Genomic DNA, 15,023 nt, shown 5'->3' with positions numbered 1-15,023 from the left:
GCTTTTTTGCCCTCGGTTCATAAGACCAGCAGATGTGACGGCTTTTAAGAAACAATCGAAGGTCTAAGAATCGTATTGAATACTCGACCGGAAGTTCGTGGGTAAGGTTTAACGGATCAAGGTATTTTTGGAAGGCAGAAAGAACATCGGCCACCAAGCTGGGCAAGCTGCTACTGTTACTGTCAAGAAAAGCCAAGCAGTCATCCACGTACCAAAACACACGCACTATTTTTGAACTTTCAAGGTTTAGCTTAAAGGGGCCCTGCAATCATATTTAAGCGTCTACCTTTTATGCGGTTTCCACGTCTCTTGGGGTTCGGGCAAGCCAGCGGGCACGGAAAGAGTAGCTAAATATCAGTGCGCCATATTTTAACCGGACGACACGGAAACCTCCTCCACCGACGAGGGCGACCCGCGGTACCGAAAGCGCGCAAAATGTGACGTCTTTGGTCCTGGGCTTACTACTGGTCAGAGCCACTAAAAACTTCTCTTTGGTCGAAATACAAAATATAAGTGGCGCGAACCGTTTCAATTATATATAAAAGTAGTTTTTGTTCACTATAGATGAAAAAAAGAAAGAAATGCAGTTTATAAAGTACGGAAACAAGAAATGACCCGTCAACATACCCGCGCCAAGCGGTGGAAAAGGCGGCGCATACTAGAAAGGAGTAGTGGGATAAGGCGTCGACACGGAAAAATCCCGGATGTACGTGGTGGCGCTGCACTCGTATGGACAGGAGGATCCGACCGGCTCCGAGCGTTCCGAAGGCCTTCGGCGAGAGGCTTTGTCTTGCGGTTTGGCCGTTTCGCGGTATGGCAGCGCGAAGTGGCTCCCATTCTGAACTGATCTTTACCCCGTGTTTGCTGTCGTTTGTGGCCATTGAAGTGTCATGCCGAATTAGTGTTTAATCGCGCAGCAAACGCAATGAAAGCCGCTTCGGCTGCCCGCTGCATACAGCCTATCCAGAACATGCTTTAGTGGCGCCCTCTGGCGCCGTCGACACGGAGTGCGGCGGCCGTGAGCGCTCGATGAGCTCACTATTCCTCCTCTAGTTCACGGCCACTCAAGCCAAGACCTACGACGTCATGAAGGAGGTTATTTTTTGCTTGTTTATGTAATTCTAAATTGCCTATAACTTTTAAAATAAAGCGAATTTCGCGAAAAGTTTCACTAAGTTACTACGTTCAGTGCGCTCAGGTTCGGCGCAAATTAAAAAAACAGTAAAAAGTCCTTGCAGGGCCCCTTTAAGATTCTGTTGTGGAAGGCCAGAAAGAGGTCACTGAGCACAGGAGCTATACAGGAACGCATAAATTATTAATTATTCCTGTTTTTTGTAAACACGTTAAGCCATTCCAGGTGGCCAGCGTAGAATGCAAGTAGGTGGATATTAGGACCAGGAAACCCTTGATGAACACCCTCGCTCCATTTTGAAAGGCTACGACACCAAAGGAGTCAACACTGTCCTCAATGCACATCAGGAGACGATCTTGAGGTAGGGCATAATAGAGATCCTTGACGTCAATAGAAAAGGCCATGAGGCTTCTGTCCTTGGGATCTTGGTGAAATTGCAAGACATCATCCGAGCTCCTAATCAAATACGGATCATTTATGTCAAGAAGATTTAGTTTTTCTTGGAGGAACATAGCGATGGACTTGTGCCACGTGCCTCTGCAGACACAATGACCCTCAGGGGGCACTCGGTTTTATGCGTTTTGGCATTGAAAAAAATCTCAAGGCTAGACAGTTTACTCCGGTCAATGGATGAACCAAGTTGCTTCAGGTCAAGCGAATTACATAATTGCTTGGCTCGGCTTTTGATTTTACTTAAGGAAATGTCATGATGGAACTGAAAAACGGACTCTACGGCTGCACAGGCCTTAGTGGCAAACTCGCTTTTATGCATGAGCACGATACCACCCTCTTTGTCCGCAGGCAGGAGAGATAAGCTATATGCTGATTTAAGTATGTCTCAACCTTCTTAGTGCACAGTGGTCTTACTGGATGTTTGTGATGTGAAAGAATGTCTACTACTTCTAAAAATGCATCGATCAACGTCAGTGAGAGAGGCTCTCTGAGACACTTGCCTGACCAGCGATAACAGCTCAGGTGCCAACTCGCGGGGTTCAACCGCAAACTTTGGGCCAAAGCTGAGTATTTCGCACTCCTGGAGGCAGGGAGATGTCACCAATGACATGCACAGGTAGGCTTTGGGTGCTTATTTTGCGAGGAGTGATGGATCTAAGATGCTTTAAAGTGAGTCGCCACAGAGACTCAGTTGTACGATCCGTGAGGGTGCAGTACTCGCGCCACGCTCTTCCTCCATAGGGTGGACTCGCGTGGTTATGCAAAAACACGTACAAACTGTTCCTGTAAAGTCTTGTCTGTCGATACCAGTCAGCTTGTAGAATCTTGCAAAGCCTTCTGCCGTGTGCGCTGTGAAGTATTAGCATGATTAACCAACTCGCCCAAGCTGAAGTATTGACTAAATGTAACTAATTGCGCTTTGTATTTGTAAACTCGTTAAACTTCATTTTGATTGTATTTTGCATCTTTGTTTTGGTTTAGTTCGACTGTTTACTGAGAGTACTTTATATATTTGCAAAAAAATGTTTATATTCAGTCACCACAATTAACAGTGTGTTGAACCAAAAATGTATTTCGACGCTTGCTTTTCGAAGTACTACGGAAATAAGAGAAGCCCTATTCATATCATCCTTGTAATCCGTCTTCATTATTCAGTTAGGATTGCCCATCTAAGGATAACACTCTAGAGACTCCCCATGTGCTAACTGGTTCTCACCTAACGACGTTTTTCTGGTGTGACCAGTCCTTAGTAAGCCGTAATGGCAACAATAAAATACTTAATCGTGTTAAAAAAATCTGTGTTGCTTCGGCATCATTTTTTTTTTGTGAAGATGGGGGTTATTAGTTATATTTTGTTTGTTTCATGACTATCACATGCTGCCTTTTTATGTTTTTTTTGCTATTTAATTTATTCATACACGCCAACGTTTATGTTGCTCACACATGTGCGATGTGTGAGCAACCGGTCTCGGCCACAGGCGCCGCGCCGCAAGGTAGCGCAGTGATGCACCTCGGCCACGACTCGCATGGCCCGTAAAATTTTGTGGCCGACTGTACTTTCTTGTTACCGTAGAAAAGTATATATACAATGAACTTCAAAAGTAATTCGCTACGTTTTACGGTATAGTTAGAAATTTACTCAACCAGCTTTTACTTGAGTAATTTCTACTCGACTAAAGTTACTTGTGAGGTCAATACCCAAAGTAACTTAATTACTTCTGAGTCGAAACTCACTAACTTAACTTCATTACCCTTTTTAGTAACTTGTGCATGTCTGCTCTACAGTGCAGGCCATCGGCGCGCAGGTGCACTAGAGGCTTCTTTGCTGCGAAGGCCTTGGCGGAGGGGGAAACGTGGTCTACGAAAACTTCCTGTTAAGAGCGCTGCAAAGCGACGCCCGTCCGAAGAGAATGTTCTGAAAGACGGCTATAAATATATTTGTGATTAGCGCTCTCCTCTTTTTGATTGTCGCAAATATAAATCATGGGGGTTTCAACCCATTTCGTCTGACATCGAAATCTCCGCAGGATATGAGAAAGGAAATGCAATTCGAAACTACAACGGCCTAATTCACGGCCAAGTAATAGTCTGGCGAGCCAGAAATGTTTTCCGCACAACCAAGCCAAGATATATCCCTAAATATATACTGTTTTATTACGTTGAAGATTGTTGGCGGCTATTGGTAAATTATTATAGCGAATACGCAGCAAAAAAATTATTTGGAAAAGAACCTGAATATCTTGAAACTTTTCCAAGCATAGATATTTCTGCATCTGTCTACAAAAACGTAAAGTTCAAAAGTTTAAGTAACAAAAATAGTAATTAAACACTTACAGAGGTATATTATCCCTTTATTAAAACCTCTTCAAACGCCGGTCTTTAGATGTGGTATAATTGCACCTCCTTTGTTTAGTTGCAAATATTTTCATACAATATACCGTACCCACTTTTGACACCCCATACCCAACAGCTGATATAATCAACGCCAATTTCTTGAAAGCCAAATCTATGCTCGCGTTATCAAACCGAGCCTTCAGAAAGGAAGTAAGCAGACAAAAATAACGAGAAGCTCGTGTTTCGGCCAAAAAAGGCTCCTATTTTAAGTGACTCACGCAGCGGCTTCCCAGTGAACACGGAGTATTTCATCCAGGATGAGCGGCGTCAAAAAATTACCGGCAAGACAAACGCGTCTCAAGTCCCTGTCGTGCCGTAAAAAGTGAACACCTATTTCCGGAACTTTCCGAGCGAGTCGCGTGGCTTTAAAATACCGTGGCCTATTTTTCATCCGAGATAGATTGCTGCGCCGTTTTCAACGGTCTCGAGAGTCAGAACACACGTGAACGCGATATATATATATATATATATATATATTTTTTAGGCTGACATCCGTTTACTTTTATGTTTTTTTTTTTTTTTTTTTGTATCTTGAAATTCGCTGTCCCTCTTTGGTCTATTTTCACCTCGTCGCTTGTAAGATGGCTAGGGTGAGGATAGCTCAAACTTACATTTTACGCCTGAGCACTTCGTAACAAGTTTCAAACACATCATCACAAAAGAGTTTTTTTTTTTTTGTCGTGTCCCATGTCACAAGGTCTTGGTCTGCACTCCAACTGCGATTGAGGCAAATGCGGTTGAGAGCGCCTGCGTAACGAAATCAACATCAGCCTTTTCTTCGGCCGAAATGGCTATATCAGAGTTAGGTAAGATTCAAAATTCTGCAATGAGTAGCCACACTCCGAGGACGCCAAATATCACTAAGTATCGCGATAATACGTGTTTGTTTTAGGAAGGAGACTACGATAATAAAACATACGGATTTAAGCAAGCATATAGTTTGCTTATGAAAAAAAAAAAAACATTTGATGCCACCTGAAAATTTTTTTCTTCTCCATTCTCGTCTCTTGCGCCATTCCTGCAGTTTGTTGACTAAACTGCACCGGGAAGCTCCTGCTTTTGGCATCTATGTTTCTGCAGTTTTACCGCGATCAGCTTTGAACTTAGAAGGCCAATTCACGCTTAATAAAATATGAAAATAATATTTTGTATCCAAATAAAACATTTTATTTTAGGTTAGCAACATTTAAGCTGGCCTTAAAATGCTCCGTAGTTTTTGTTACGCTTAAGCTTTATACTATGAACCAAAGTTATAAATTTTACCCCCCAACCTGACCTCCAATCTCGTTTTTCTGACTGGAAAGTTGTAGCAAGCCTTGCTGGATACTATAATCGTGAAGGTTAATCGAAATTCAGCTCTTGAAACAGCATGCCATAAAAAAAAAAAAAAAAAAAAAAAAAAAAAAAAAAAAAAACTTGAACGCGATACTTTAAAAATCTGCACATTTCGCATCCAAATAAATTGGGCGTACTGAGTTAGGCGATAGTGTAGTTGAGGAATATGTTTTAATCATAATTGTTTTTCCTTATAATTCAAACGTCCGATGGTGCGGTTTTTATACCAAAATATGGAGATTTTGTGCCCCCACATCTGGCCTTCAAAAGTAAGGCTGCTTGTATAGTGAGTAGGTATCATGTGAACTTCTACAGCTTCGCTGGATTCAATAGGCGAACCTTGAAGTGAGAGTATGTATTGCCCCAATCACAACAATTCTTTGGGGTGCGTCGGCTGACAGCTTTAGAGAGGGTTACGCTTAAAGGGGCCCTGCAATCATATTTAAGCGTCAACCTTTTTTCCGGTTTCCACGTCTCTTGGGGTCCGGGCAAGCCAGCGGGCACAAAGAGAGTAACTAAATATCAGTGCATCATATTTTAACCGGACGACGCAGAAACCCCCTCGACCGACGAGGGCGACCCGCGGTACCCAAAGCGCGCAAAATGTGACGTCTTTGGTCCTGGGCTTACTACTGGTCAGAGCCGCTAAAAACTTCTTTTTAGTCGAAATGCAAAATATAAGTGGTGCAAACCGTTTCAATTATTTATAAAAATAGTTTTTGTTCGGTATTTTAGATCAGAAAAGAAACGAATGCCGTTTATAGAGTGCGGAAACAAGAAATGACTCGTCGACATACCCACCACCAACCGGTGGAAAAGGCGGCGCATACTAGAAAGGGGTAGTAAGATCAGGCGCCGACACGGAAAGGTCCCGGATGTACGCGGCGGCGCTGTGGGAGGATCCGGCCGGCTCCGAGCGTTCCGAAGGCCTTCGGCGAGAAGCCTTGTCTTGCGGTTTGGCCGTTTCGCGGTAGGGCAGCGCAAAGTAGCTTCTATTCTGAACTGATCTCTACCCCGTGTTTGCTGTCGTTTGTGGCCAATGAAGTGTCGTGCCGAATTAGTGTTTAATCGCGCAGCAAATGCAATGAGGGCCGCTCTGGCCGCCTGCTGCATACAGCCTATCCAGAACGTGCTTTAGTGGCGCCCTCTCGCGCCGTCGACATGGAGTGCGGCAGCCGTGAGCGGTATATGAGCTCACTACGCTCCTCTAGTTCACGGCCACTCAAGCAACCAAGGACGTCATGAGGGAGGTTATTTTCTGCTTGTTTCTTTAATTTTAATTTGCCTATAACTTTTAAAATAAAGCGAATTTCGAGAAAAGAAAAGTTACACTAAGTTACTACGTTTAGTGCGCTCAGGTTTGATGCAAATTAAAAACCAGTAAAAAGTGCTTGCAGGGCCCCTTTAAAGCTACTGTTTTTGAGTATATTAATATCACTTATCCTAGATAAAATTAAAACCAACAGGAGCATAAATCATGATCCTATAAAAAAAAACGTAATGCCTGAGTCTCGCTTGACGAGCACAAAAACAAACTGTGCGTACATGCATTTTAACTAACTTCGTCTGTTATGTCCTAATTCCAATACAATTTTGTTTGCTGCACTCATTTAATACGACGACGGTCGATAAACTAAAGCCAAACGTCTCCAGCAAACACTATTCTCTCAATGTGTGCATCCGTGAGCGATACTTAATTGACACGGTCGCCTAGGACACATATCATAATTGCGAAGATCTGACAAGACAAAAAAAAAGAAGCTCGAACGGACTGCTTGGACAAAAGAGGGAAGAGTCTTCGCCCCGACAACGCTCATGTTTGAAAAATGTGGTATTCCCGCGTTCATTAATTGCCTTCCAAATCCTCAGGAGATATTACCCAAAATTTTTCATCCCTCTTGCCTTGGATGGAATTGCCTATGGGCCGCGAACAAGGACGGGGAAATTAAGGACAGACGTTGAAGAACGGGCGTTTCTGACAGCTGCGTGTGAGACTGGCTCAAATGTTTTTTTTTTTTTTTTATCAGTGTAATTTTTTTACATAGTTACCTAAAGTTGTGTTAATGAAATGGGACTTCCCAAACAAGTTTCCTCGTCCTCTCGGGCATATATATATATATATATATATAATTTGTGCGTTCCTTTGCGGATGAAATACCGTACAATGCATGCAGAAGACCCGCGGCGGAAAGAGAGTTTCGTCACGAATGAACATCGAAATGTAAGGTAATATTTGAATTTCAAATTATTTTTAGAGCTCCTGTGGGGTCCTTATCAGTCAAAATTAGTTAGGCCTGTGTACGTGTTGAAGGAAAGAATCAGAGTGGCCATGGAAGTTACCTTTTAGAGACGTTTGCTTTATTTGTTCGCTCTCTCCACCCTAGCGGAGAGCAACATAATTTAAAATTATGCTTAAATTTATGCAAGAAAGGGGGGGGGGGGGGCACTAGTCATCCTTTAGAGTAGAGCATCGCTACGTGGTAATTGAATTTCGGATAATGAGGGACTCATTCAGTACACAAAGAAAGACCAAAAAACCCCAAAAACTAAACCCTTAGTTATATCAATAAAAGGTCGGTGCAAAATGTAGCCCGGTAAGTAATTTTACCATAAATGAATAAATCCACTACCTTTCAAATGCATCTAATATTCCAGTTTTTTTTTTCATTCTTCTTTTGAAACTGAAATACTTACATTTTATGTTAAAATATAATTCTATAGGGCCAGATGTATTTACATTAAGTTTGAAGCCATATGATATACAAGTTATTAATTATACTCCAAACAGCCTTATGTTTACAATGCATCACCGACTAGCCCACCTCCAAACATTACTTTGTTCTAGGCTCAACCAGTTAGAAGCATGCATTATCGCTACCGAATTTCTACCAACCAAAATTGATTCATCGTATTTTAGGCCCATTGAATATAGCAATTTCTATTATCAGCTTTTCTTTTTCTTTTTTTTTTTTATCAGAAGATTTGTATGCTCTACAGTTATCCACATCGGGCAGTATGAAATAAGACTGACTCTCTGTTATTATGAAAATGAGTCCGTTCTAACGAAGCTTAGACGTCACCTGCACGCTGTTCGAGGTTCCCCAAAGAACGGGAAAATGTATTTACGTAAAGCCAAGAGGTCATTAGTCCCGAATGAGGGAACACTCTCGCGTTGACGCCCCGCATTAGTCTCATCAATTAAGTAACCACCGAAAACTGACAACAAACTATTACGAGATCGGAGAAGCTGGTGTCGTAGATTGGCAGCCGTCGTCACACCTACCTGGCATCAAACCGGCGACGGAAGCGTCCAGACCTGATGTGTACGTACCATCCCGCTTCAGGCAGGTACAGCTACTGGACTCCAGTGCCCGCTCGTGCGTTTATAATTTATTCAGTCCTTTCGCGGTTCGCCGACGATTGCTCGGGTTCTGGCGAAAATCATATGCCATGTCACGAGACACGACAGGTAGCCGCAACTACGGAACAGTGAAGCGTGGAGCTCCCGAGTGAGGGACGATACACGTCCGCATCGCTGAGGTTAATTAAATAAAAGAAGTCTCGCGGATACCGTGCTTGCTCGTGCGGGTGGAGGCCAGTAAACGGACCAGTTAGCCAAGGCCTAGCATTTTGAAACCGTAAGGCCCGATAACGCGGAACCAAAATAACAACGCGACCGTTCACTCTGCTCCACGCCCGCAGTGGATTCACGACTTTAAAAATAAATATACTGGGTAGTTTGTCGACGTTTAGCGCTCTCGAAAAACTGTCACTCAAGCATTCCACCGCACTCCCAAAGAACACTCCTGACACAAAGCGCTCACTAACAACTTTGTATTGCGTGTTTTAGTTCGGCTTCTAGTTCTTCAGCTTTTAGACGATTTGCAAACAAAAAAAAGACGACATAAAAGTAAAAAATTCGTGTCTAACGCTTAGGCTAACTTGCGGCTAAATAGTTAATCTCTTTTCATGATAATGTTATCGACGGCGTACTAACCCATCTGTCTTCTAGTTGTATGATGTTCTCGGCTTCGATGATTTCCCTCGTTAATTGGTTTACATTTTTGCCCAACACAGTGCTGTTGCTGAAATGTACGACACACCCACAATCCCGGCAGTGTATCCCCAAGTGGCCAGAGTTGGCGTTTACGATGTTGTTGGAGTGTTCTCGAAGGCGCCAAATCTGGCCACTTGGCGATACACTGTCGGGACTGTGGGTGTGTCGCACATTTCAACAACAGCACCGTGTTGGGCAAAAGTGTAAACCAATTAACGAGGGAAATCATCGAAGCCGAGAGCATCATTTGACTAGACGACAAATGTGTTAGTACGCCGTCGATAACATTATCACGAAAAGGGATTAACTATTTAGCCGCAAGTTAGCCTAAGCGTTGGACACGAATTTTTTACTCTTATGTCGTCTTTTTCTGTTCGCAAATCGTCTAAAATCTGAAGAAGTAGAAGCAGAAGCAAAACACGCAATACAAAGTTGTTAGTGAGCGCTTTGTGTGAGGAGTGTTCTTCGGGTGTGTGTGGGGGGGGGGGGGGGGGGGGGGAATGCTTGAGTGACAATTTTTTGAGTGCGCTAAACGTCGACAAACATGGAAGAACCAACTCGCCGAATCTCAAGTTCATACTGAGTAGTTTTTGTTTTCTTTTTTAGTTAGCGGACAAGCAAAAAAAAAGAAAAAAGAATGGCCCTAAAAATAAATATATTTTCTTTCCCTCCTCCTTTCTCTCTCTCTCTCTCTCTCTATATATATATATATAACGTATACAACAGGGTCGAATGTTAGGAAGAGATGAGAATGTAATAATAGTCAAATTATGTAACTGCAAATCACTACGTAGCGCTCTGAAAACTACTTGTTTTTAAAGGAATGTTTGTGATGAGAACTTGAGGCACATCGTCAGATTAGGCAAAAAGTTGTTCAATTTTAAGAAGTAAAGATTCGGCCGATACTAAAAACTGCTTGCGTGTAGGAATGCGAAAGCGCTCCTATACGGGAGTGGATTTCTACAAGCAGCGCGCCACGTCTTCCTTTTTCCCATGGCTCTCTGGTGGTGACGTCACGCTCCCCCACTGCGCAGGCGCGGCGATCCCCGCCGGCTTCACGACGGCTTCCTTGACGAAGCCTCTGCGGTGCTGAGCTTTTCTTCGTGTTTTATTTCTGAGGAGCGTCCTTGATGACGGATTGGTGTGACCATATTTCCGGCACAACGCCACTGCTTTTTTGCGTAACTAAAAAATAAAACTTCGGCCTTAAAAATAATAATAATCAAGTTTGCAAGATATAGGCACTCCTGCTTAAGAAACATAGGGACGTGGCGACTCCCGGGCCTCTTGACGTCGCTCCGTAGCCAATCACGTTGCGACATTTGTCGATAAGGGTACCGAAGAACCAATCACGCCGTACGAATTATAAACAAAATTAACCGCACCCTATGTTTTTTAAGCTTTCATTGGCTATATGGTTATGCTTGCTTGACTCTGACTGCATCCAGGTGAAAGACGGAGATTAAAGGAATAGCAAGCGGCGCTTAAACTAATAAATTAGATTTCATCTCTTTTTTTTTCCTCGTGTAGTGGAATTTATGCTGCCCCAGGGCAGTACAGGGAGAGCCTTCGGTCGATATAGGGGGAGCGAGGACGGGAAGAGAGCCCCTGCGATGCCCCAAACTGGAGTCACATACTTTGCTCACGGTTATAGCGCAGACTACACATGCTCCGACGCGAGTAGATGCGGTACAGAGGTACAGAATGCCGCACGAAAATAGGGTCCTTCATCTTCACGACGCATTTGTTCTGTTCTGATCATTAAGACGCATAGTCTGCGAACTTGTTGGAGCGTGCGCGTGCAGCGAGTGGTTGGTGCCCGCACGACGGGCCTGTTTGCAGCCGCATACGAGATGTTGGCGCAGCTATTGAGCGTTATCATTTCTAGAAAACAAAAAACAAAAAAAAACTTAAGAACGTGCATATACCATTGTCTCTGCATATTTTTTTTTTTTAATATTTTTCTCAAAAAGATTACATTGCGTACATTTTGATTTTCTTGCGGTTATTCAACTCATCCTATGGACAGCTAGAATGAAAGGAAGTCGAACCAGCTCCTACCTTCTCTTTTTTTGAACAACCAACACGTGTACTTAGGTCTTATCCCGTTAACTAGTTGACAGGAAGGCTCGGCCTCAATTAAAGTTTGTTAACTCGATTAATCGCCATCTTTTAATCGATTAATTAATCGATTTATTGGTCTCGCGCACTTCTGTGCAAACATTTTTTTCTAAGTTTTCTTTATTTCGCTTGCACATGTGATTACTGGAGAAATGGAAATTTCGATCATGAATCAAACTCTACGTGTAGCTAAGAACAGTGCAAAGGTGCTCACACTCAGATATTATTACTTCAGCTGCATTAGGCAAAGAGGTTCGTCGATATTCTCCGGCAACGATATCCTCTTGATTGTTTAAAATAGTCTCTTCTGGACTAAACGGACTCACGAACGGCACTGAAGTGGCCGCGATACGTGTAACCTTGTGCACTTATCTGGAGCTACATATCTTGCGCTTACAGTTTACTTAGGAGAAAAGTTTGCCTAAAGTTTTCTTTTCGTACGCCTGTACTCGTCCACGTCAGCGGAATGAAACCATTTAATATGTACTTGCTTTCGATCCCTCAAAATTTTATTAGTTAGCCGGCTAAACATCTAATTACGATTAAATCATTAAAAGACTTACACCGTAGTATTTTCTTGAGTGGTGTTCGATTTAATACTTGAGTACACCAAATATTACGTTCAGAATTACACCTCGATTTAATCGACACCTTGTAGACCCTGAGATGAGGAACGATAAAAAACGGAAGAACACAACAAAATCTCAATTTAAGTTTCCCTCTCCAAAAATATTTTACCTACGCTATAAGAAAATATTATTATACTTAACATTTGGTACAAACGAACACATCGATAGCTAGATTCTACAGGAATCTCTAGCAGCTAATGTGTAAACATATAATGCCACTTCTCAATAAACGAGTGCTTATTCTTTTACGGATACATAACAAAATTTTATTACATTCTTGCCACTCATATATATATATATATATATATATATAGAGAGAGAGAGAGAGAGAGAGATATTCACGCGGAACTAAAGAAGAAAGAAAATATATCTGTCTTACCGATGCGTATGAGAGCTAAGAATAAAGTCGAGAATTCAAATTGCTTCCTTGCACACAAAACGCGCTGTGGAAAATGACATTCCGTTCAGTCCGGGTCGACTAAGGAGGAACAGAAACCGGCATTCCACGAGACGAAGAATAAACCGCGGGGACGCGTTCTGTCGAAGTTTCCCTTTTTTCACGAAGGCTACCGAAGAAGCGGCAAGTACGAAACCAAGCTCCATTGCACAATTCATCTTAAGAACCTCCGAATCAGACGACGACAGGCGGAAAAACAACTGCAGCAGAAAGGTACTGCGAAACTGAAAAGAAAAAAACAAAGCCACCTTTTTTTATGTATGACTTAGTTTTACCTTTTTCTTTATCATTTAATTGGTTTGTAGTTGTCGTGTTTTTTTGTGTTCTTTTTTTCGTTTAGAATAGAGGAATTCGGATTCAAATTCAAAGTACGGCGATGATAAACCTCACAACTCCATTTTTTGTGGGGTATGAGGGCGCGTGTTTTTTCTTCATTGGATTGGTTCTACGAGCAAAATCGATGGATATTGTGGTCAAAAAAGGAAACTGCGTTCTTGATTCTGTCCTTGAAGATACGCTGAACGCAATTGTCAATAAAGATAGTAATGGACGAACGCAAATGTCGTCGCATGTAGGATCCCGTGTTCCTGCACCTCGTTTGTTTCTCCGCTCCTTTTGTCGTCGCTATGACGAAAACACAAACAAATCAAGGCTGTCGGCATCTTCTGTATTTTAAAAGAGAACGGTCAAAAGCCAGCGAATGTCGCAATTTCTATTTTATGAAGCTGCGTTAGCAAAAACAATTTTCTTTGTCATTAATTTACTTTAACGGAACGACTAGATCAATCACGAATAAAATATCTTGAAACAACAAGGAAGGAAGGACGAGGTAGACAGGAAGGGTGCTAACTGACAACTGTCATGTAATACAGTCTACAAAGAAGGAGAAGAAGGAAGTTACTGATGTTATCGCTTAAAAGAAAGGAAAGTACACCCTCAAAGTTGTTATACGTTAACATTTAAGATAAAATACATGAAAAAGGGTAGTTACTGAGGATATGTTTGAGTGGAAGGTCCAAAAGGCGAAATCGCTGCATATTTTTTACAAGGATATTTATACGCTGTACATTCAGAGATTGTTTTCAAACGCTCTTTATCGTAACCTTGTGTTTGCAACATCGTTTCTTGAAAAGAAAACTTAAATTAAAAATATATGTATGAATTTTATTACAAAAACTATAAGCGTCCTCGGAAAAAAGATTAGGAACCATTGTAATTATGTTTTTCTATGCTTATTTAGGCTCATACATTGTAAAACGGGTATTTCAATAAGCATAATTGTGGGCAATGTATTTCTTGTTCAACAAACAGAGCAAGCACAATTTGCTTTTTACAAATTAGCTGTGTATATTGCATTCTCAGTTCATCATCGTCGTTTCAATTATAAAAAAAAAATGTTATTGTACAGTCAACTAAACGCAAGCATAGCGGCCCGGTCCAAAAGCGGGAGAATAACGAAACAATTAGAGACTTACCGCAAGCCGAAGGAATGGCCGCTTGAGCGGGCCGAGCTTGAGGCATCCAGACGCTTTTTTTCTCCCGAACGAAACCACCCCGAACGGCACCTGCCGCGAATGTCCAAGCTCAAAAGCAGAGAAGAAGTCTACGACGGGCTTGAGGGAAGGACGTCCAACAGGAGGCGGCCTAACCCATTCTACAGCCAACAAAACCCGAAGCGTCAGCGCCTCTCCGAGCCACCGGAAGAGCACGGGTCGGGACCACGCGCTCGCTGGCAAACTCCTCGTTCAAACAATCGTTTAAAGCCGTGCCTGCCGCGTGCACTTAGATCGGCCACTCTCGCGATCTGCCGACCAAACAGACGGCTCCTGTCTTTCACTTCACCGAGTCACGGCGGGACAACCAGAGGCAACGTTCCGGTCTGGACGCATTGCTGTCCGGCGCTGGCTCTTTTAGAACGTCGTCGCACCACAACGCCCGTCGCCGAAAACCGCGTGTCTCTCTGGGCGACGGGAGCCCGAGCTTTGAAGCCCGCTCGGAGAGCTCCTCCTCCCCGACAGCGGAGGGCGCGTCGCGGCCTGTTTCGCTCTCTCTCCGGTATGCCTCCTCTCCTTCCACCCGAGAGTCTCTCTCCTGTCAGCTTCGCTTGGCGACGAGGGCTCCCCTACTTCCGGTTCGGCCGGCAGCGCGTCGTCATAGTGACGTCACTTCCGAATGTCCCTTCCCTTCCCGCGGCCTCCCCCTTATTTGTTTTATTTCATTATTATGCGTTTTATTGCTTTCGCACAGGATCCCCTATCTGGCTCCACCTTCGGCCTCCCGGCTTTCTCGACATGACTGCCTGCACTTCTGTCGCTGCTATTCGCGAGCGTTTCTCTTTGTCGCGTTACTTTAAAAAGGAGCCTGAACGAGCTTCGAGTTTCTCCTTTTTACCCATTCTGCTTACCGGTACGGGGTAGATACTCGGCTAAAATAAAACGAAGAGGC

This window comes from Ixodes scapularis, unplaced genomic scaffold (genome assembly GCF_016920785.2).
Source record: "Ixodes scapularis isolate PalLabHiFi unplaced genomic scaffold, ASM1692078v2 PGA_scaffold0__279_contigs__length_252992795, whole genome shotgun sequence".
Taxonomy (NCBI): Eukaryota; Metazoa; Arthropoda; class Arachnida; order Ixodida; family Ixodidae; genus Ixodes; species Ixodes scapularis.
This window is presented reverse-complemented; position numbering follows the sequence as displayed.